Genomic DNA, 22,392 nt, shown 5'->3' with positions numbered 1-22,392 from the left:
CAAGTCTACTCGAGTTGTCAAAGTATAGCTAGACAAATTGTAACTTGGGGAAAAACACTGACTTGTCTTTCTGATGAGGACTGTGCCCAGCCTGACAGACACAATGATCCATAAGGCCCGTTACCTCCCCAACACCAGGCAGATCTGCAAAGTCCATTTGAGTTATGCAATCCACACACCACAAGGTAATGAAAAGTGCCCAAATGCAAATAAAAAAATTCCTTGGAGCTCACTTCTTTCATTGGAGGGAGACTATTCTAACAGCTACTAAATACTGAAAGACCTTGTGACAGGATTATACATTTACAGCTGTAACAAACACAAGAAGATGACATGGCTGCTCCACCCTCTCCAGAGCAGAAACCTTGTCAACCAAGATGATGGTTTTCAAGAAACTTTAGCCTTATGCTAACACACAGATCAGTGCATCACTCAACTTTTCCATCTGCATCTACAGTAGACTCTTCAAAGAGGAATTCAATGTTCATTTAAAATACAAGCTCTGCACCAGCCAAAAGAACTCGGTTTTCTAGTGATCTTGGTCCACAAGGAAGTTGGGTCATTCCAACATTTAATTTGGCTCTGTTGTTTTATGAAGTGCCATTTTCAGCCTCCTAGCCTGGTGTTTAATGCATCTCACTAAGCATTTGCTTCCAAAAACAAAGAAAGAAGCCACCCATGCAGCCAAGCTAATGGCAAGAGATCACCTGCAAGGCTGGAAATTCTCCTGCCATGTGCAAGTTAACATTCACCTCTCCCACGAAAGAAAGTGGATTCTGCCTGAGCAAAGTGTCCTGGAGAGGACCAACTGCGCTACTCCCTGTTATTACAGAAGCCTTCCACACAAGCTGATTACTGTAGCCAGAACTGTTATTAGAGAAGGAAAGGAAATAAATACTAGTACTTTAAGACTACATGTTATGATTATGTTATGACAATAAAAGAAAGTCAAAGAAATCAATTAATCCTCTTCCACATAACCAACACTACTGGTACAGATACTTTGGACTAAGAGCTTGTCCTGGGTTCAGCAGTAGCAGTCATGTTTCTCCTCCTTGGCAGCTGGTGCAGTGCAGTGTTTTGACTCTAGTTCATTCTCTGCTGGGATGATGGCTGGAGGGAAGTCAGGGCCAGTCGCTGGTGACCTGGGCTACTCAGAGAGGTGGCAGATTCTCTATTCTTGACGATGTTCAAAACCCAACAGTACAGAGGGCAACATGCTTCATGTGACCCTGCTTTAAGCTGTGAATGTTAGACTAGATTATCTCCAGTGTCCCTGCGAATGTTAGACTAGATTATCTCCAGTGTCCCTGCCACCTTCAACCATTCTGTGATTCTGATATGTTTTGAAGGCTACTGTTCATATTTTTTAAACCAATGATCAAAAGCCTATGAACAGAACAAAAATGTCCTAAAGCACTTCCATTTTGCATCTTGAAGGCAAGCCTTAAAACCAAACCAAAACCAGCCTCCAGCCTCCCTGGGCACCTACACAGCTTTGGAAAGGATGCATTTCTGCCCCAGCTGAGAGGATAAAGTAGTGTGGAGAGCACACAGTAGTACAGTTCTGCTGTAGAGAGAGAATTTCATTCATGCAATGGCTTTTGATAACAATGTAAATGAGACAAGGCTATGTAAAAAAAAAGAGGAATAATTCCAGAATTTGCATCTCTGATACGCAATGGCCAATCTTGTTCATTCAAATTTTCAGGTAACTCTCCTGCTGTTAATTCAAGAGCTAAAATTACTCTGAGTGCTATGATGCTACCTCAAGGAGTCCTAACGAGTCCTGCAACAGAAAGGCAGCCACCGATCCTGCTTACTAATATACAAAGGCCTTCCTCCTGCTGCTTCAAAAGACCCACAAGCTATTACTTGTCTGCAGTTGCTTTAGTTTGTCTACAGTGTGAGGCCAAAAGTCAGCACAGCAGGAAGTGCTTGACTTGCAAAGCTATGAAGACAACCAGAATGCATCTGGGAGGTCAGCTCCAAAAGCAAGAATTTCATGTATACACACAAGAAAGATCAGTTTCTCACTATGGCCCACCTTCTTCCTGCATGGAAAAGTATATGAAAATGCAGCTTAAGGTAAAAACAAGTATTACCTATACATGTTATCGTTATTCATATGAATAGTTGGGCTTTTGTTAGCATACTGCCATGTTCTGTTACAACCAACTCATGAGGCTGAAAGAACAGCAGCCCCTTGGTGAGTCGCTGATCCTGGTTGTGAGCACCCTGTTCAAAGCACCACATTTCCCATCCCGCACAGCAACATGTGGCCACAGACTGGGACACAGCAACTGAACTTCTGCCTCATGGAACAGAAGGAAGAAGAGCACCATTTGAAGACAAAGCACTGAAGTTCATGTATTCATGCATTTCCCTTTAGAGAACTTGTTCCTAAAGCATTGCTTTCAGGAAAACATGAGAGGTCATAAAATAGGCCCAGTTGTTGCTCTGAAAGTGTTGAGTTGTCGACGAACCTGAGAAGGCTGAACTTACCTTACTCAAGAATGCTCACATTCAGAAGCATTACTTCTCTGGAACACAGCATTTACATGGCACGGATTAGCCCTCGCCTGTTCCAAAGATCTCGGCATGAAGTTCAGTGTGCACAGGCAGTTGTACTGGGCAGTGAGAAGGTGGTTGCTACCTCAGATTTCAGAGTTTCAGCTGCAGGTTCTCCATTGGTTACATTCCCTTCTGACCTTATTTCAAGTTCGCCTCTGCTCACGTTGAGGAGATATTCTTTACAGAATGTGTCTTCTCTAAGCAGGTAAGTAACGACATGCAATGACTCCAGGAAATGCATGGAAATGCCAAGCATGAAGTTTATGCCTATAAAATAGGCATATACTTAGCAGAAAATCTAAGTCAGCAACTTCTTTTGCTATCTGGCCTTAAAAAGAGCCAAATTCTGGTCACAGAACCCAGACACCCAAGAGAGTAACAATACCACATCCCTGGAAATGACACTGAAATTGCTCTGTGTTTGTCAGAAAGCCTGAAATGAATTTTGTAATTTCCCCATGGTATGTACCACTGGAGAGGCAGCACATTTGACAGCAAGAGCCTTTACATTGCCTAAGAAACCACTTCCACCAACAGAAGATTTAACACAGAGAGCTGACCAGCACTACCAAAACTGTCAAGAGTGAACAAACATGAACTGAGGTAAAATTGTTCTGATTTCCCTTATGCCCAAATCACAAATAAAGCCTAGAGGGGCAACAAATGGAGGGAAGCTTACCTGAACTAGTCCTTAGTGTTTGAAGAAGCTTCCTTAGACAGAATCAACAGAGTTGGAAAAGACATTTAAGATCATGAAGTCCAATTATTACCCCAGGACTACCACCACTAAACCATGTTACTGAGGGCCTCATCTACATAGGTTTTGAACACTTGGAACCAAAGAAAAGTCTTTGAGCAAACCAGGGCTGTGGAAAGGGGGAAGGCTCCCACAGGAAGAGGGCCTTACATCAGCCTAGCCACAACTGGACAAAAACCAAAGCCAAGAGACTTTAGGAGTGTCAGGCTAAGAAAAGGAAGAGTGACATAACTGCAAAGAATCGCCCCAGCGGAGCACTTCCAGGCCTGATTTCACTTCACTTGCACCCATTCCCAAAAAACACGTGGCATGTATTCCTGCCTGCAAAGAGCATTTTACTATTGTTAATTACACTTAAGCACAGCAAGATGAGATAAGAGAACACCAACCTCCCAAATTATTCAGTCCCTTTGGGCAATTTTACTACTATTAACCACTCAACAAGATGGGGTAAGATCATCCAAGTTAGACTGCTCCATTATGAGTTGTACCATTTCCAAGTTGATAAAAAGTCACAGTAATAAACTTGCCTTAAGTTACAGCAGCATAGATGCTCTGCCAGAGCAGCTCTGCTGCAAGTACAAGAATAACTTTCCTATAAGCCCCAGCAGGGATTAGGGACTCTAGAAGGTGGGGATTAATGGACTTGGCTGGCCTTCAAAAAAGCCGCATGGAAGATGAGTTCACAGATAAAAACTGTGAGGGACTTTCAAGTCCCCTGCTCTGCAAAGGCCTATAAGCATTGAAATAAGAGACCTAAAAAAACTGCTATGTCATCTCCAAAAATCAGAAATGCCTATCCATGGAAAATAAAGGAGTCTGCCCACCTTTTGCACAGACTTGTAAGTTTTAGCTCTAAAATGACTTATTCCTTAACAACTTAAAAAGGCAGCTCCCCCAGAGCCATCCTTGTCTGCTTTTCAGGCTGCTTCACAGAAGACAAGATTTTCTGTGCTGCTCACCAGGAGAGGCAGTACCAAATAAGGAGAGTTTCATTAATCATGAGGGGAAGAGTCTCCTGTTTTCACTTGGCAGAGGACAGAGGGAAAGACACTCAAGAGTGGGGGCAGGGTATAAAAACTCTGCTGTTAGCAAAGCACTTTCTTTCTGTGTTGCATATTGACTGCTAAGCCACAAACCAAACAGGCAAGGCAAGCAGCTGTTCCTCTCAGCTGCTTTCCTTTAATAGCACATGCCTCAGAAAGAAAAGCAGCTTCCACCTCCCCAGGAGCAAAACCCAGAAAATAATGGCTTTCTGGCTTTTGCTGAAGAGTCCCTTCTCTTGGGAAGAAGGACAGGGTGGCACATTCCTAGTATCTGCCAATAACTCTCATTTTCATTAGGAATTTTGTACCTCCTCATTCTCCTCCCCACAAGAGCATCTCACTGCTATGGCCTGGAAAAGACAACTAATGAATGCACTTAAAAAGGGAGAAGTTTCACTACAGAAGTTCACCTCATTCACTTAGTCGTTCACTTAGTCCTCCTGTCAGCTCCTCTAAATCCATCCTACTTCACATTTGATTTGTGTACGTGGCTCCCAGAATAATGGATCTTGTGTTTATGTGAGAATTTTGGCTTTACTTTCTAAGGTGATTTCTTCTGTTACTGTTACTGTACAGTATGAACACTGGGACTACAAACCAGGAGATGAAGAAGAGCTCAAGTCATGCTGTGAGGAAAGTTTTTCGGAGATCTAAGTCCAGTTGAATTATGGTTGCAATACCGCTGTACAGGTCACCAATGCCTTCGTGGTATCAAACGTTTTCCCTTATACACCTCTGACAGGATATGAAGGAAAGAGCAGAAAGGACAGATGCTGAAATTAAGTTGGTCAAAAGAAGCTGTCACTGAAGAGTAAAATAAGAAGCCATTAAATAGTATTTAACATGTTACATCCATATTGTATCTCATGCATACAACAAGAAATTTGTTGTAGCTAGCTGAGAAAATTCCAGGTTAAATTTTTTGTATAGCAGCAGGAACAATTCAAGCTTGTGGAAATGGGCTGGCAGAAAGGGGCAAGACCTCCTTCAGCAACTCTGCCCCCTCATTTCACAAGGTTTATCAGGAAGGACAAATGAAGTCATAAATGGCACTGGAAAGATTTTTGCAAGTAGACCTCCTAAAGGGCAGTTTTGTGGCTTCTCCTACTCAGATACATGATCCGATGCTCACAAGAAAGCCTGGAAACTTCCGTCATCAGCTGCAAGCAAATGGACTCTCTAAAGAAGCACCCCAAGACCAACATGCTAGCCAGCGTTAACCAAAAAGCAAGATAATATTTGAGCAAGGAGCATAAAACATCACAGGTTGCAGAAGGCAGCTACTGCAGACACAACCATGCTGATCCTCTGGCTGCAGCCAGGTAGGCACATCACTGCTTGCAGGAACTCGGTTTACATACAAACTTTACTCCTTTACCTAGATAAATAATTCTAGTTGTGTTAGTGACTATATTAGAGTAGCCACTTTAAATTAAAATAAGCACCTCTCTTGACAACATAATTATATAGCATAAGAACCTGTTGATCAGGACACAGAACTAGTAGCTTCAAAATGAGAAAGTTGACTAACAAACTATTTTCGTCAATGACAACTCACCATCATCTTGATGTTTCAGCACCAGATGAGTGGAACAACAAACCTGTCAATGCTTTTCCAAATAGATTTGCAAAGAGCAAACAATACTTTAAAGTTTTCCACTAGTGGAAGGTCAAAAAACTTTCAAAGAAAGAAACAAACCACACTTTCATACTAAGAAATGAGTTTTAGCTACATGCAAATTTTGCAAGATCTTAGCTATAAGCAAGTAAATTGGTTTATGGAGTCAGCAGTTGCCTTGGAGAATTATGCCCCCCCCCTCAGGATTTCAAGAGCTGACAAACATGCCTCAAAAGTGAACCTGGACACAGAACAGACACACTTGAACCAGTAGAGAAGTGGGGGTTTGCCATTTTGAAAACCTCAAAGCATTATGGAAGCAGACATTTAAAAAAGGAGAAGCAAATGCTCTGCTAGTGCCCAGCCAAGGTTTCAGAGCATTGGCCAGAGCAGAACTCTGCAACCGTGCAGGCAAACTAGTTTGGGGTGAATGGGCCCATTTACCAAGCATAAGCAGCTGTCCTGGGTTCAACTGTAACAGTTACTTTTCTCCTTCCTAGTAGCTGGTGCAGTGCTGTGTTTTGGCTTTAGCCTGAGAACAATACTGATAACACAGCAATGTTTGTTGTTGCCAAGTAAGTGCTTACTTTAAAGTCAAGGACTTTTCAGTCTCTCATGTTCTGCCAGTGAGGAGAGGCACAAGAAGCCAGGAAGAAGCAGAGACAGGACACCTGACCCAAACTAGCCAAAGGAGTATTCCATACCACAGCATGTCATTGTTGGCATACTTGTAAGTAGAGAAATCTGTGCCTACACACAAGTAAGAAAAAAAAATAAAGTTTAAAAAATAATTAATCAGAAGTCCTTTAAAATCAAGGTAGAAGCATACAACTTTTAAACTGCTGAACACACTTGGGCACCTCTTCAAGCAGAATTGAGGCGTTTGGCTACAATAGCTCATAAAAGGATTTGCTAGAAGCTAGGAAGTAAATACTGCCTGCCTGTGATCCAAGAGGCATTCCTATGTGGTAATATAACAGCTTCAAAACAAAAGGTAGAAGGATAATTTAGCTTCAGAATCGTATGCAAAGAGGAGAAAGGCCCAGTGAGTCACCATAAGCCTTCCAGAGGACACAGCACACTTTTCTGAGGGACCACTGAATACAAGGCACATTCCTGTGTTTCATTACCAGTGCTAATGCACCACAGGCCTGCAGAGCGGAGACATTCTCCCTCTGCAAGGGGATTACTTGCAAGATACCATTTATCTCAGCATCCATTCCTGCTGTGCAAAAGCACAAGCCACATGCAGGCCCACTAGAGGCAATGTTACCAGATGCCTACAAAACTCCCAGAACCTCCCATGCTACCAAGAGGCATAAAAGGATAAAAATACAGTGAAGTGCTCAGAAATTTGTTCAATAGCACGTTAAAAGGTATTTAAGCTCTAGGCCAAGGCCCAAAAGGGAACACTGCTAGACCAGAAGGTAAGCAAGTATGTTCACGTCTCCTTCATAAGGGTACTTATCAGATTCTTGAATTATAAGAACAGTACATTCTGAAAGCAAAGTCATCCCAGACTGACAAACTCAACAGCAAGGAAAGCTAAAGGTTACATGCCAGACCCTTCTGCTTCCTCTAGACTTGTAGCTTATCCCTTTTAGCCAGAGAAGGATGCCAGCTCAGCCCTTAAGCTGCTGCTGTCATTTCTTACCAGCACGCCATTTTAATTCTCTCAAAGCAGGGAAACACTGCTGCTCTCACGTGATGTTTATTCTTAGAGAGGATACCAGGGATTTTTATTTAGCCAACTTCAGTCATGCAGTTGGCCAAGTGCCATAAGAGCATCATGGAACTCCTCAGTTCTGAAAAGGGAGCAGCATTAGTGCAGTATATACAGATTAATAGCATTAAAAGTGTCAGGTTATGCAAGGTAGACCTGGGTAATTGGAGATAACTAACTCTCCCCAGAATGTTGTTACTGCCAAAGTTCATGACAGACTTTGTAAAAAAACACGACAGCCCTAGTCTGAGATCCATTTAACCACTTACACCCCTCATACTGCTGAACCCAATTCTTCCTGAGCTACTCAAAAGAACAAACTCTACCCCTTCCATCTTCCCATTACCTTGAGCTGGTTTCAGTGACAAAATTCCTGCCTGCCTAAGAAAGCTACCAGCACTAGCTACTAGTGACCCAGCTGGAGCAAGCAGAATCACATTTAGGAAACAACTCTCACAAATAACTTCAAACTTAATTCTGGGCAAAACACTGCTCCTATTTTTTAGTTTCTGTTCTAAGAAACATGCTCAAATGCTGCCAGCAGATGAATGCAGACTTAGTTCAGCTAGAATGGTGCCTGTATGGCTTCTCTGGTTAGGTGGAGGAAAACAAGATGCCCCGTTAGACAACTCTTACGTCAGGTTGGAGCACAGGAAAATGCCAAGAGCAGCTTCAGCAAGAGGCCTCATGTTAATTTTCAGTCTCTAGGAAGGTATGTGAGAGCAATTGCTTCTCTTTGCTCATACCCTTTGGGTTTAAAATCTGATGGGGTGGCAACGGGGGAAAGAATGCTCATTTCTGAAATGAATTAATGCAGAGGAATAGCTTCCACCTTCCAAAATGTATGCAGGAAGCCAGCAGAGGAGGAAGGGAGTAGCTACTGCAGTTCAACCACTATTGTATTTACATTTCCGTGCTCTTGATAACAAATACATTCAACGATGCCTGAAAAACAAGGCACTGGTTAGAAAACAAAAGCTGAGCTTTCACGAAAGAAAGAGCAATAAAAATCTCAGGTCTCCCCGCAATGTTATCAGCTACAGTCTATGAGTTTCTTTAAAGAGTGATTCACTTCCTTACTGCAGGTACAGCCGCAACATCCAGTATTACAGTATTGCGCCCTCTGACACACACAGTTTGCCTTCCAAGGGAGAAGGATAAGGGACCAAGTAAATCATTGTGTAGTGTAATACTGAAAAAAAAAATCACCTTTTTAAATTTAATTAGAGGATCTGCCCACATCACTTTAAGGAAGTAAAACCATCAGTAATAAAGTGACATGGTAGCATTGCCTTCTTCCCACAGGTGTTCTCTTACTTCAAGGGCTACATCTCAGCCCTGTTCTTGGCATTCTCACCCTCAAAGGTCAGCCCATACTTTCTCAGCTCCCTTTTAGAAGGGTGGGTGATAATGCACCAATCCCTCCTCCAGCAAACTGCTAAATCCTCTCAAGGACAAGCAATCACTCTTGGTTAGCTAAAGCACAGAGGCAGAGAAAGCCCTCTTATCTGCTCTCCTTGTGTGAGCAGAATTTTCTGTAGGCAGAACGCTGCTGCAGGAGGGGAGCAGGGAGTCACCCAACAAGTAGTAACTGCTTGCTGCTACCACTATTAATAACAGCAGCAGCCCCAATCTAGGTCACTTTCGATCAATAAAGGGATCCTAAAGATACGGGTTTGTACATGCTTCTTCCCCATTAGAGCAGTTAAAAAAAAAAAATATAAATTAATCCAGCAGGTAGTGTTTTTAGAAGTACCTTCTCCCCACCTATACACATGTACCCAATACAATAACCAAATTAAGCTCTCAGTGGCACAAGTCATATTCGGTATTTGTTATTTAAGCAAGCAGGTATGACCAAACATGCAACTGTGCTTGGTTGAAAGAGCTCATAACAAAATAATCAGGAAGAACCCACTTATTTCAGACTAACAAGCCAAGATGAACAGGTTTTGTAAAGAACCCAAGATACTCCTCAACCAGGTCATCCAACAAGAACCAACTAGCTAACACCAGATTCACACAAACACTTCCTCCTTCCTGCCTGCTCTCCCAGGCTGCTCCAAAGGATGTTGGGGAGGAAGTTTCTTCATTCATCTAAGCAGTCAATGACCGTGGATTAAATGTTCCCGGATAAATTACTTCAGGAAGCATTTTTAGCTGTTGAATACAGTCTGTGGGAAACACCTGTTTGCTTCCATGTCCTAAAACCATGGAACAACAAATGTTGAGAAGTACAACTATATGTAACCCTGGGACTCCAGGAGGTGGCTAACACTGTAACCCTCATTTTTGTACAATGGGGAAAAGAAAGCAGGAAAATCATAGCATACCAAACTCACCCCCTTAGACAACTTGGGGGTTAACAACACGACAAGTAAATTGAAGCCTGAGATTAATTCCAGACATCAAAGGAGTCCAGCAGACATTAAGATCACACTGGTCAAAGCTAAGTGAAGTGGAAAGTGAAAATAGCTCCAGACTGGACCATGCAGGAAGGGCAATGTCGTGCTTCTACACTTCTGTGGCATCTTCTCTGCTCACCTGTGCACAGCACTCATTGCCTGCACTGAGTCCACCTCCCATGACCTCTTTAGTTCCATCCAGGCCAGGGTGAAAAGCACCCAAGGCATTCTGGGCACCTCCCCTCCCTCCATCCAGCCCAGAGGGAGATAAGCCATCTTATCTGGCTTTTGTTCAAACAGCTTTTAGAGAAGGACTTAAGATGTATTGGCAGGCAGCCACAGGATGCAGTACAACCAACCAGTGGTGCAGCTGCCCCTGGTTCCAGTCACACCCTGAATGGACACACAGAGCATCAGCCTGACTGAAAAGCCAGGCCTTTGCACTTATCAGCGCCATCTCTGGCTCCAGCCAGTTAAGGAGACTAAGAAAAAGACATTTTAGAAACAACTTTAGCCCATACCCAGAACAAAGTTTTAAGAGACACACGAGGCTACTGTCACTTTAAGATATTTTTAGTAAATCACAGTGGATGCAGGTGGTGATGTTAAAACAAGCTGTCATTCAACTGCATCCAGCTGACTCTTCTGCATTCTTTACAGCCAGGTTATCACTGGATGGTACCGGCAGCCTGACATTAACAGCTCAGACATTTTTGCCCAAGTTCGTGCTCTGCGTTTCATTGGTTTACGTTCCAGACTACCTTAAGGTTAAGGCAGCACAAAATATATTAGTTAGTAAACAAGATAATACTGCTTCTTGAAGAAATAGGCAGCACTTGAGAACAATCAATCACTGCCAAGATGATCAAACTGTAACACAGAAGACACCTGGATCCTTCAATCCATACCAAACACCATGAAGAAATTTAATTCCTTCATTAAAACATGTTATGTGAGCACCTGCACCTCAAATATCCTCTGACTGCAGACTTGATGATAGACTCCACTGAAAGTGTAGCTTTAGGGTGCCTTCCACAAAGGGTAGCTAGGACAAGAAACTTGGATGACCTGCTGCTCCAAATTCCTAACAAATCAACTCAGACTTGTTTTTTTCTTAGCCTAGTGTGCCCATTTTAATCTTCTGTAGTCCTCTTACACTGATAGAAAGATCTGAATGCCCAAGTTAAAGAAGTTATCTGCCCTTAGACGCAGAAAAAGTAAGAAAAGAAGGTCCAGCTGGCCAGAAAGGGCATCCCTTGAGTCACACACCAGCCTGCTTGCTTGAACAGAGCCAGGGAATGTTAGAAACTTTAATAAATACCCAAAAAGGAATGATGCAAAAGAATAGAAAGTAGAGTGTTTAACATAAGATTTTAACATAAAAGAACGGAAAGGTAGGTGGATTTCAGGCAAGTTTGTTCTGCAGGAGTCACAGAACTCCCTGTACAATGCCTTTTAAAGACATGCAGACTCTCCCAGCATCCATTTAACACCCCAGTTGTCACAGCCAGGCATGCCTGCTCTGCCAAGCCTTGCTACTGAACTTCTGTCAGAGATTCTGACATTTCAGAACTCTAGATGGGACCTGTATTTTCCACAACAGAAGTAGTTTTAGTGCGTGAAGATAGCTGCATCAAACCTTTGCTTTAATTAAAGATTTAGTGTTGTGTCATTGGAAAAACAGTTCATACCTCAAGAGCGGGTGTTCCCTTTCTCAGGTCCTCTGCTCCACAGAAACTGCTTATCTGCAAAATACAATGCATTCACAATTAAGAGGAAGCCATATGATTGTGGAGTACCTGGATGTAAGCTAATGGGGGATGGCTAGGACATGATTTGCGTTACTCAAAATTAACTAAAACTTGAGAAGTTTTGCTGCAGTCCCACTACAGTCACCTAAGCAGCTTTCTTTAATGTTCCCTCCTCAACAGGAATGCTACTTAGCTATTTCACATCAACACTTGCTCAAGCTATTAAGAATATACTATGAAAATTGCAAGCAACTTTTCTCTCGTTATATATCTTAATAGGTTTTTACAAACACACCATTAAAGCTGAAGTAATCCAAGATGATTAGCACATCCCCCCACTGAGCAGTAGTTCAGGTGCTCATACAATGGCTTCAAAGCAGTCCAGTCACAGCTGGGCCACCTGCGACAGCCACACTGGACTCAACATGCTGATTTTTATCTGCCTGGAGATGAACAAAGCTAAAGAGGCACCAGGAACATCTGTGGCCCAATCATCAGTTATTACTGTGTAGAGCCACTGTGCACGACACTCTGAAGGCTTTGACATGGCAGAACTGTCATGTTTTAGCCTGAGATAAGCAAGAAAGCCAAGATGAAGCATTTTTTCTTTTTCTTTGAGGTTGTACCAACTCCACACAATTTTCTGTACTTCCAAATGTCAGACTGGACTCTTTTGCAAAGTTTTTAAACACACTCACAAGGCAAAACCTACAGGTATTGCTAGACGCAATACTCAACTAGAAAAGCATATGCTGTATTCTCTTATGGATTAATGATACTTGGATTAATATTTTAAGCAGATCCAGATATTGGAAAAAGAAAGAATTCAGGAGCTGTATGTCAGTTGCCAACATCAGACTATTTTCTGCACATTTGCCATGATTTCAGTGAAAGTATACACACCAGCTGTACCAGAGAACTATCTCCTCATCTACTGGGTGTGGTGCCCCAAACTTTTCTACACAGTATTTTACACTTTGTTCATGTTTCTTTATTGTGAAACAAGCACATCTAAAAAAACAGAAATCTATCAAAGTAATATTCCTTCTACTCTCCATGCAGCTCTCCACAGAAAAGAATATACACTAAGCCACAGAGTCAGTTAAGTATTTCAACCTCCATGGAGAAACAACCATGGATGAACTTGATCTTCATCCCAGCAAGTAATCAAGCCAGTCTCACAAGAAAATATCACCTCCATACCTGCTCATTAATGCAGAATCATATAGAAACACTAATGCTTGTTCCTCTCCCTACAGATGCACATTTCATGTTACACAGAAGTAAAATGCCAGACCTTTCACTTAAATGAGAAAACAACCCAATGAAAATATAATTATTTCAGCTTTAAGAAGTGGTAAATCACTCACGAGTAAAACCTTCTGAAAGAGTCCTGATCCTTCCAGAAGGGCTGGAGAGTTATTGCTCCTCTGTTTTATGAGGATGGCTTTAAACTGATAGAGGGGATATTTAGATTGGATCTAGGGAAGAAGTTCTTCCCTGTGAGGCTGGTGAGGCCCTGGCACAAGTTGCCCAGAGAAGCTGCGGCTGCCCCATCCCTGGCAGTGTTCAAGGCTAGGTTGGATTGGGCTTGGAGCGACCTGGTCTTAGTGGAAGGTGTCCCTGTCTGTGGCCGGGAGTTGGAACTGGATAAGCTTTAAAGTCCCTTCCAACCCAAACTGTTTCTAGGATTCTATGATTACTAAGTTAATTAAAAAATGGAGAAATATCTTGGGTATGATTCAGATACACAAGCATTAAGGCTGAGCTCTTGCTTGTGTGGTAACACTAATGTTCCCCTTTCCCCTTTCTATAACAGCAGAAAGAAACCGCTATTACACATCATAAACCCACGTTTTCTTTTGCCACATCATTATCTGCAGTTTAGCCATCCTGTAATAAACTGGGGCATAAGGGTCCCTCTCCCCACCTACTTCCAACTGATGAACACTTAGATCACATCCAGAGGCATCAAGCCCTAAATGCACAGCCCAACAGTCTGCTCCATTTAAGTTCATCCCACATATGTTGCTGTGATCCACCCACTTATTTGTGGCAGAACATTCAAGAAACTGAAAAGCATTAGCTCCTTTTTTAATGCTGGGCAGTGCTACTCCTTCTCAACATGGGTAGCACTGTATCAACCATGGTTCTAATAGCAGTGAAGTAAAATCTACTGCAGTTTCTTGGTCTGGGCAGAAACACTTCTTTCTTCAGTAAACCTGCATCTCTAGTTGCTTTTTAAATAAACCTTGAAAGAAAGAATTCCAATACTACCAAGGTGGTCTTAACTACCCACAGTTGTAAAGACTGCTTTTTAACTTAAGTATGGGGTGTTCTTGACTGACAAGCAGAAATGCTAAATCTTACTTTCCCCAAACTGACAGATTCGCTAAGATTGCAGGTGTGGCTGCAAAGGTTTTTTTTATATGCTAGGTCTTACAGGAGACTGGGATAGATCTCAGCTTGTTCTCTCACATAATAAATTGAGGAGGAGACTGACCTGTTACAGAAGCACTGGTGGATAGCTGGAAAAGGTGTCATCTATCACCTGGCCAGCAAATACTGACTCATGTGTTCCATTATTAGCCATAGTTGTTTTCCAGTTTGGAGAAATATTCCTGAGAACTATCTTAACATTAAGAGAGTCTGTTTATACATTGCAATCCCAATTCCAAGTTCGCAACTTCATTTCCCCCCAACACAATCTGTATGCGAGTGATGCTGAAAACCAGCACAGAGAAGCAGCAGTCTGATTTCGTTTACATCCCCTCACCACACCCACTCGGCATTTTTATCTTGCCTGAGCTATCAGAAAACAGGTAGTGCCTGGTATGCATACTGTCCCATCGTGTTTGCTATCCCTATAATATCCAGTTCCACATCCTGCACCAGTAGTTCTTGTTCCTCAGCTCTTCTGGTTCCCAAGCTCCTTTTACTTTTAGCAATAAGCATTTCAATGGCTCCACTAACTCCATCCAGTTTCCTACACAGATTTCCTCCCCTGAATTACCTGTATCCAATGAATACACTGAACTACTTTCTGCTTACAACCCAGTCTCTTACCATCTATTTCTTTCTCACCAGAGAATTCACCAAATGCGCCCCCCATCTATAATAAAACAGTTATTCTGAGGAGTCCCACAAGCATACACATATTTCAGGGCAAACATTAACAATTTATTTCTGCTTTTTATAATTTTAAAGTTTCTTACTACTTTAAGCATCAAGTACTTGTCTCACCGTTTCCAGCAGGAGCCCTTTTGACAATGAAATGAAATGAAGTACCACCTCTCCTTGGTCAATGAGAAAGGCATGCAACTTACCTTGGGAAAGCACCCAGAAAGCAAGGAAGTGATTCTTTATACCCCACCCCACCCCCCCTCACAAAATCATTCCAATTAGACAGTCTCTAGTTCCAATAATTTAGTACTTTCTGTATAAGCAGTGCTTGTCTCAATCTGGTTTATGTTGCTGCCAAAGACAAGGGTGGCAGAGCAAACCTCCACTTACAGTCTGTATTATCCCCCTTACCCAGCTCAATCAAATGGATTTCAGTGCAATGAAGTTTACAACAAAGAATGTGACATTCCTCATACCAGATGCCTTTATAGGCTCCCTCAGTTTCTCTAAACAAGTGACACTTTCTGTTTTCTTATACCCAAATTCAGACTGTTTCCCATATCCTGCAAGAGAAAGCTAAAAGCTTCCTGTTGTCTCTCACCCTTCACACTTAGCTTCCCAATCTCTAAACAGCTTCCTTTAAAAAGCTCCCCATCTTAAATATGCATGGTACATGAAGATCACTTGATATGAAAAGCTATGAAGGGTGGCACAGATTGCAGCTACAGCATTCCTCATGCAAAGCAGTGTCACGTTGTCGAATACCACGGGTTCAAACGCAGTCTTATATGCGTGGTGGCTGTGAAACCCGGACATGAAGGCATCTCAGATTTTCATCCCAGTCCTCTCCTAGAGGAATAATGCTAGCAGCAACTTAACTGCAACTGCCCAACACAAGGAAAACTGTCTTTATAGATGTAAGCCCCTATGTTGTTTCCTTGGTCATACCTGAATTCACCAATTTATCCAAGAATATAGGATGGACTTTCTTCCTTCATGGGTACCACTGCCAAGTTGTCAATGACTTTTTGTTCAGCATCACATTCCTGTTTGCAACACTCACATGTGGCACCTCAGATAAAGCTGACTGTATTTGAAAGATTCTACTTTTAGATTTGGTTTGAGGCTTTTAAGTAGCGCTTCTCCTAAGACAGGTTGTAAGTGCTGAGGTTAGACTAATAAATTAAAGAGTCTTCAAAACACAAGAAGTAGTTTCACTGAACTCCAAGAGTGAATAATCTTCTAGGGAAACATTCATGAACAGCAAGTTAGACATTAATGGTAGTCATGCAACTCTTACTTGTACTAACAGACCATACTTCCCAACTGCAGGTAGCACATGGAAGAATAAAGGTCTTAAATTTTAAAGCAAGCACATACTCTATAATAATATCCACATTTAATGCTTATTAAAGGGGACAGGCTTTAAAAAATAGTCTTCAATAGCAATTCAAGTTGACAAAGTCAAAAACTCATGAGGTTCATACAATCAGACAGTAAATAAGCAGCTGCCCAAGTGTAGCTGTTTTTACAGCACCACAGATTTTCATATGTCAAGAGTGATTTGACTAAAGAAACAACGTGCAATGATTCTAGAAAGTTGGGAGAATGACTCATAGATTGCCAAATCACCAGTGTCAAGGACCAACCAAGGACCTTCCACAACAATCCTGAAAGGCTGGATAGGGCAGGAAATGCTCATTAAGAGGGGAGCTCCAGCAGCCAGCTGTCTTTGGTTAGTCAGTGCACAACCAGGGAGGGTGGAAGAGAGCATTCAACTTCACTACAAAACAGAATACACAGGACAAGAGGCTGAAAACACCTAGAGAAGGCTGAGATTAAATATTTTGACAGAAGCGATCTCTGAATCATTTTATAGATCTTTCAAATGTGTCTAAATGGAAAACAACAACCTTAACACTCAAACATCCACAAAAAGGAAAGCACCACCAAAAACCAACGCAGAGAAAGCCCTTGGTAAGAAACAACAAAGCACATTCCTTTTCAGTACAAGCTTGATAAAAGCGACTTAAGCAAGACCAAAGTATCTCTTTTCACAGTTGAAGAGCTCTTCTGCTAACAAGACTGAATTACTAAAATTACCTCTCACTGTTGCAGTCCCAACAGCACCTCTAGCTTCCTGTGTGGTTGAGTGGGCTTGGTGAAAGCAGTTCTCTTTTGCATTCAGAACATGCAATTTTAAGGAGAATGGTAGTTTCTGACCAGTTCCTTCCATAAACACTGATGCATAAGAGAAAAAACTGTCTTGCACATTCAAGTTTAATCCTTTTCTGAAATATTTATTTTGGAACATTTCATTGAACAGTAAATATTCAACCAAATTACATCTAAAAATAAAGTTATTAAGAATTCAGGAATTCTTCCTACTGTTATACCTAATCAATACAGATCCACAGTGACTTCTGTCATATGCTTTATTTGTCAAAGCACATGCCCACACCGACATTTGGACAGTGTCATTCAACAACCTGCCATACTTTTGGGAAGCACAGACCGGAGATATACATATTTAATGATTTGAGATGTTACTGAGATTGATAACGTACAGATTCAGTTGCATGCACATGATAAAAAGGAGCAGTAAGAACCTGAGTCAAGTCTTGAGCTATAACTGGAGAGTGTTCTTATTTCAGTCCAACTCTATGCAACTGAAGCTCCTCTAGTGGCCATTTTGCCTTAGCTGGGGCTGAACACTAATGATCACTTGATGAGGACAAAGACAAAAGGAAGCTTTCATTATTCGAATTTCACTTGTCCTCTAATGAAAGGCTGCTAAACTGATTATGCTTCCTGCAGTCAGGAGCACAAAGGCTATCTCCCTACTAGGAAGCTCAATGGCACAGTTAACTTAAACATGCCCAGGAAAGGGCTGCATTCCACTTAAAGTCTGACTTTTTAAACCAGGGTGGTTACAAGCAAATGGCTTGAGAACAATCCTGGTCCATGCCAGCTCTTGAATAGCATTTACCAGTCTCCAGGAGAGTACTTCTGCCCTAGGCCAAAGACTGCAACAGGAAATACTCTGCAAACAAAAAGCCCAAACACTGTATTCCAGCACTACCAGATGTCACTAAGTATCATGTAATTCACTAACACAGGTAGAGCTAGAGACGCCAGACTGAAGTTTTACTTAGTAAGTTCTTTTGATATTCACGTCACCCCAGTTTCCTGGAAACTTCAGCAGTCCAGCTCACCCTTATCTACCGCTGCAAATGAGCATACCACCAAGAAAGTCTCCCCGGCCCATGACTGTGAGAAACAGGGTTGTTTGCAAAGCTTTTTTAAAAAGAATATTATTTTTGCTAGTCTTAAAGTTTTTTATAAAGTCTCTCTGCTTTAGATTGTTCTTTTTATGCAAGCTGAGTATCCGGCACATCTGGTTTTGACAGGTTATCATTAGGAAGCTAGCAAAGACAACCAGCAACTCTCCACGTGTTCTCCTGTTCTCCTCAGTGGTTTTCCTCTATCCCTTCACAGCATAAGCCACCCATACACAACACCTTCAGCTAAAAGATAGGGCTATGTCCAACCCAGCTCCCTTTTCACTGACACTGATGAAATTCTTATATTTTACGAAGTTGTTTAAGAAACAGCTGGCAGTGCTCTCTTCACCAGTGATAGACGATTCCCTCATTCTTTATACAGCAGATGTTGTTTCATTAGCAGTATTTCTCAGCTATGAAAACTCTTGCTATCACTTTGCAAAGGAACCTCTGAGCTCCATCCTATTCAAGCCATAGTTAATGCTTCATTTTTGCCCCATGAAGGCAGCTAGCTACTATTTCCAGATGCAGGTGAACGAGGGTAAGGAAAGAACAGAAGACTTCAGACTGCAAGTTATAAAAAGCACTGAGGTCCCATGTCCAGCAAACAAGGCTGAAATGGGTTTATCTGTCCCCAAGCCGTTCAACATGTCCTTCTCTTTACTGATTTTACCCACACTAGACTCTTTTAGAGCAGCATTAGAGAACTCCCTGTTTTCCCACACCAAATCTGTCAAGTCGTGATGTGGTTCAAAAACACAGCCATTTGTTTCCCTTCCACTTCACAGATGACAGACTCTCACTATGCAGGTCAGAGAGTCAACGGAGTGGTCAGTGATGCTATGCACATTTAAAAGTACAATGTGAATATCTATCAAACATACCCAGCTGTCAGTGCACCCCTGAATGAAGAACACCATAATCTCAATTGGACTACGAAATGTTTTCTTTCCTTGACTTTGGAAAAGGAAAACCAAGAAGGAAGTTACAGGTGCCAACAGCAACTTTACTAAATTAGACCAAAGTAAAGAATATCATCTGCAGTGTCAGCTGATATACTAGCATGGGCAAACAAGGGAGAGTTTGGATTTCCCATTTCTTTGGGACCTTGAAGGCTTCCTCAGCAATGACACACTCACATGGCAACAGCCTTAAAGCAAAACATTATTGGAGAATTCTGAACTGTCTCCAACATTTTACTATTGTAAGAACGCATGAAAATTTGTGACACTTATGTTTCAAGGTCAACACCTGTAAACTTTCATAATTTAAGTGCTAGACTTGTCCATTACTATCTCGTCACCAACACACAAATTTCCTACAGAGGTCCTCATCTTCCTCGTGTATCACCACTCCTCCAGGAACAAGCGCAGTACAGAGAGGATTATCCTGTTAGTACATATGGACAGAAGCAATGAGGACATGGAGAGCGCAGCACAGCCGCGGGTAATTTTTCAGGGATACTGGTAATTGACTTCACTGAGCACTTAAGCATTTGGCACATCTTAAAAAACACCTATTAAGCCACTATAATTTTTCTATTAAAAGGATTCAACACAGAGAACAGCAGGTGCTCTTTAAATTGAGGTTTACTCCGTGCTTGTGAATGGATTGTTTCACAGGGACTTGAGGACTCAAGTGTGGCAGTACTACTGACCTGTGCTGCTTCACCTGAGTTCATGGAACTGTCCCAATCTTGACCTAGAAGTACCTTTAAGACAAGAGATTTCCTACTTATTTAATATTCGGATTTTCAGTTTGGAAACTTAGAATCATAGAATCCTAGAGTGGTTTGGACTGGAAGGGACCTTAAAGCTCACCCAGTTCCAAACCCCTGCCACCTTCCACTAGACCAGGTTGCTTCAAGCCCCATCCAACCCAGCCTTGAACATTGCCAGGGATGGGGCACCCACAGCTTCTCTGAGCAAGCTGTGCCAGGGCCTCAACACCCTCACAGGGAAGAACTTCCTCACATCTCATCTAAATCTCCCCTCTGTCAGTTTAAGGCCCTTCCCCCTTGTCCTGTCCCTTCCTGCCCTTGTCAAAAGCCCCTCTCCAGCTTTCTTGTTGGCCCCTTTAGGCACTGGAAGCTGCTCTGAGGCCTTCCCGGAGCCTTCTCTTCTCCAGATTGAAGAAGTCCAGCTCTTTCAGCCTGTCTCCAGAGGGGAGGTGCTCCAGCCCCCAGAGCATCTGCTTGGCCTCCTCTGGACTCACTCCAACAGCTCCAAATCCTTCTTATGTTGGGGCTCCAGAGCTGGATGCATGACTGCAGGGAGGGGTCTCACCAGGGCACAGGGATGAATTCTGTCCTTGACTTGCTATGAATGTGAATGACTGAATGCCACAGAATGGCAGAAAGGAGCAAGAGTGAAGCAGGGGAACCAGAGGAATAAACAAAACAGACCAGTACATAATGTTGCTACTTAAGTGCTAGAAATCAGCATGCTTTCCTACTTGCTTTTTGTGGAATCCACTCCTGAACACAGATGCTGCTTTACAGGAAATTCTATCTTCCTTCACCTGGTATCTATTCCCTTTGCACACATGAGCTTCACAGATTCGTTTCCAGTGTCTTGTGTCTCTTACCGAAATTGGAGACAGGGTTGAGCAGAATGGCTCTAAAGGGTATGAACAACAGGACTGGTGTCAGAACAGTCAGATAAGACCTAATTAGAAATACCTAACACTCCTCATTAGTCACAGGTGAACAAAAGCATTCCAAGGGTAAGTCAGAGGCATGCTACTTGTTAAAACAGATGAAAAAAGGAAAACATTTCCTCTATGTGCAAGAATACCTATAATTCAAAAGGGTAGATGTAAATGATAATTCCCCTTGTCTCCAACACTTAAGTTTAGCCCATGCCAAAATGCGATAGATTATAAACATGACACAACATTATGTTGCTTTTACATTTTCCATATCAATTTCAGTACTGTTGTTTAGCCAATGATGGAATCACACACTGGTTTGGGTTGGAAGGGACCTTAAAGACCATCCAGTTCCAACCCCCTGCTATGGGCAGGAACACCTTCCACTAGACCAGGTTGTTCCAAGCCCCATCCAACCTGGCCTTGAACACTGACAAGGATAGGGCAGCCACAGCTTCTCTGGGCAACCTGTGCCAGGGCCTCACCACCCTCACAGGGAAGAGCTTCTTCCTAATACGCATCAAAGATGCATTACCATCTCTGATTAGACAGAGGCAATGCAACTTTTTAATTTTTTTTACTCATGCCAGACAGCAAACTTAACACAACAAGGAACACATTTAAAATAAATAAAATCAGTCATCTTTATTTTCCACTGCATAAAGCTAGCACGTTTAGAGTCTCTGCTTCACCAACAGATTTCCCTCTGCATCCTCAAGAACCAAAACATTAACATGGATCAGAAGGAGGAAGGCAAGATAAGCACTTAAACCCAGTGCACAGATGCACGGTCATTGCTACTGAAGTATGAGGAATCAAGTGAGCTTTCCTAGTTGCTTTTCTGGAATCCACTACTACTAAACCAGCTGCTGCTTTGCACATCTGTAGGACAATCTTCACCCATTCCCGCAGTGGAGAGGGCCAGCTGAGAGGAAGCAATGCTCATTCTGTGACAGCACAACTGCAGAGACAGATGACCTTTCTGAGTACAAGGTTAAAACTGTTCAGGGCTTAAGTGACCCACTATATTTGCCAGCTGAGTATTTCCAATCTCGCTATTTTTAAGTCTGAATTGCACAATGAAGAATTACAGATCCTCACTGTAGTTCTATAGCATGTGAAAACATACATCACTCACCTTTAAGGAGAGCAGTAAAACAACACTTGCAGGGGTTTTTTGTTCTTGGGTCAGGGTATTTTTCCCCTCTTCTTCAGACCCCAAAGCCTTTCCAGGAGTTACAGCTATTCAATAGCACAGAGACAATGTATTTTACCTAGTATAAAAATATTTGGAGAGACATCAATTTGAAAGATGGACCACTTGGTGCATAAAAGAAATGGCTGGATGGCCACATGCAAAGAGTTGTGGTCAATGGCTCAATGTCCAGTTGGAAAACAGTAACAAGTAGTGGGCAGAGAAGAGATTCAGAGCAGCCCTGCAGAGGACTTGGGGGTGTTGCTC

The 22,392-nt window shown here is 42.3% G+C and overlaps 1 protein-coding gene across 1 annotated transcript in view; it reads right to left on the bottom strand.

The window, feature by feature from the left end:
• The window catches only part of LOC130595851 (microtubule-associated protein 4-like), a 90,794-nt gene extending 68,661 nt beyond the window's left edge, over nucleotides 1-22,133 (bottom strand). Inside the window, exons 1-2 of the mRNA XM_057402893.1 lie at nucleotides 22,069-22,133; nucleotides 11,815-11,868 (exon numbers count right to left, since the gene is read on the bottom strand). The gene's annotated coding sequence lies outside the window, so the exon portion shown is untranslated. The remainder of the gene's footprint in view (nucleotides 1-11,814; nucleotides 11,869-22,068) is intronic.
• Nucleotides 22,134-22,392: the final 259 nt, after the last annotated feature.

This window comes from Pezoporus wallicus, unplaced genomic scaffold (assembly GCF_028554395.1).
Source record: "Pezoporus wallicus isolate ANWC-B61680 ecotype Strahan unplaced genomic scaffold, APGP_CSIRO_Pwel_v1 contig_8057, whole genome shotgun sequence".
NCBI lineage: Eukaryota > Metazoa > Chordata > Aves > Psittaciformes > Psittacidae > Pezoporus > Pezoporus wallicus.
This window is presented reverse-complemented; position numbering and strand designations above follow the sequence as displayed.